The sequence below is a fragment of the Siphateles boraxobius genome, unplaced genomic scaffold (assembly GCF_051911475.1).
Source record: "Siphateles boraxobius isolate OS27281-9 unplaced genomic scaffold, OSU_SipBor_1 344, whole genome shotgun sequence".
Taxonomy (NCBI): domain Eukaryota; kingdom Metazoa; phylum Chordata; class Actinopteri; order Cypriniformes; family Leuciscidae; genus Siphateles; species Siphateles boraxobius.
Genome location: NW_027508969.1, coordinates 55,001 through 57,500, shown reverse-complemented (window position 1 = coordinate 57,500; position 2,500 = coordinate 55,001).

Below are 2,500 nucleotides of genomic sequence, written 5' to 3'. Positions count from 1 at the left end.
CCCAAAATTTTTGTTTCTTTTACTTCCTCAAAATGTACAACCCCAACCAAATTTGGTACCCTTCCAAACCTCATGTACACTGTCTTTTCTTCATTCACTCTTGCTCCTGTTCCTTTTCCATATCTCTCTACTTTTCTCATTACTTCCTTCACACTTTCTAAATCTTTTAAAAACAACGTTGTGTCATCTGCATACTGAAATATCCTTTTTTCTTCTTTGCCTTCTTCTATTCTAATACCTTTTATACATTCATCTTTTTTAATCATTAATCCTATAGGTTCTGCTACCAAAGTATACAGCTGTGCAGAAAGTGGACATCCTTGTCTAATAGACCTGGTTATTCTAAAAGGTTCAGTTAAAAACCCATTACACTTTACTCTTGTCATTACATTTTTATATAAAATCTTTATCCAATCATTAAAATTTTTCCCAAACCCAAAATGTTCTAAAATTGAAAATAAAAACCCATGTTCTACCCTATCAAAAGCCTTTTCAAAATCTAAATTAACAACATATCCATCCTCCTGCGTTTCATTTAAATAACTTATTATGTCTCTTATACCACCTGTAATATCTGCAATATCTCTCCCTCTCACCCCATACGCTTGGTTAGTCATTATAACTGTTGGTAAAACATTTTTAAGTCTGTTTGCAAGAACCTTAGCTAGTATTTTCAAATCTGTATTTAACATTGTTATTGGCCTAAAATTATTTAAAATATTTTTACTTCCTTTCCTTTTATAAATCAATTTCATCAATCCCATACTCATCCTCTGGTCAATTTCCCCTTTCTTAAAAATCTCCTGATATACTTCTTGTAAAATTTCACTTATTCTCTCTTTAAAAACTTTATAGAATTCATTTACTATCCCATCCGTGCCTGGGCTTTTCCTTCCTTTTAAACTATTTATAGCTTGTATAATTTCCTCTTTGCTAATTTCTTTTTCACATTCTTCCTTATCCTCTTTACTTACTTTAGTCGTAACACACTCTAGTAATAGGTTTTTCTCTTTTTCATCTATTCCTTTTGTTCCAAAAAGTTCTCCATAATACTCTTTTACTTCTTTTAAAATCCCTTTTATGTCCTTCACTATTTCTCCTTTTTTATTTTGTAATTCTTTTATCATTTCCGCTTTTCTTCTGTTTTTTTCTAAACCAAAGAAAAATTTTGTACATTTCTCTCCTTCAATTGTATATTTTGCCTTACTTCTTAATATTGCTCCTTTACACTTTTCTTCCTCAAATTTCCTTAGCTCTTCTTCCCACCGTATTATCTGTTCTATCTGTACTTTACTTTTATTTGTCTCGTCTCTTAGCTTTGCCCTTATTTTTACCTCGTTTGCTTTTTTGACCCTCTGTACCAGTTTACTGTAATTCATAGAATATTTCTTTATTTCATATTTTACATTTTGCCACCACAATCTTTTATCTTCAAAGTACATTCCATCCTCTTTCTCTTTTTCTAATATTCCTTCAATTCCTATTCTGTAACTTTCATTTGCCAGTATTCCTGAATTTAAAATCCACACACCAGGCCCTTTTTTTTCTCTACTAAAATCAATTTTCCATAAAAGCATCTTATGGTCACTCAAGCTGGTATCCTTATAACAAATTTCCTCCAGAAAACATTCCATTTCCCTTACACTCAAAATAAAATCTATTCTTGTCTGACACATGAAATTCCCTACTAATTGTCTTCTGGAAAAGTCTCTTTTTCTTTCATTTTCATCTCTCCAGACATCAATCAAATTTCTCTCCTCCATCATCTCTTTTAACACTTTCCTTCCCACATCTGTTTTAAAAACCATCCCATCCGCCATGTCAATTTTACTAAAAACTGTATTAAAATCCCCAACTAAAATTAAATTATTCCATTTCTTTGTTAAAATCCTAATTCCCTCAAAAAATTCCCTTTTTTCTCCCTCATGCGTAGGTGCATGCAAGTTAATTATCACAAATTCATTATCACCTTGTGTAATTTTAATCCCATTACATTTGCCTTTTTTGTCATTATATACTTCACATGAATTAATTTCAACATTTTCTCTTATTAAAATTGCTACCCCTCTTCCCAACCTTCCATCACCATTATTATAAAATATTTGCCCTTTCCATCTATTTTTCACATCCTCTATCATTTCTTCTTTCCAGTTTGTTTCTTGTAAAATTATCACATCTTGTTTTTTACATAGTTCATTTAACATTTCAAATTTCCTTTTACCGATTAAACCTCTTGCATTCCAACATACCAAATTTAAAACCATACTGTACAAAAATAAATAATTAAAAACGTTCATTCTTGATTATCTTCTCCGTCTTCCCTTCTCAACCCCTCAACCGTATTATCTAATTGTTTAAGTCTTTTTCTTTTTGCCAGTTCTAAATTAGGTGTTACCTTCTGTTGTTTTCTTCGTGGCATTATTCCCAGTTCTCTGTCATTTTGTGCCTCCGTTTGGTTCTTCTTTCCTTCATCTCGTGCCAGTTTTACTTCATTCAGTTC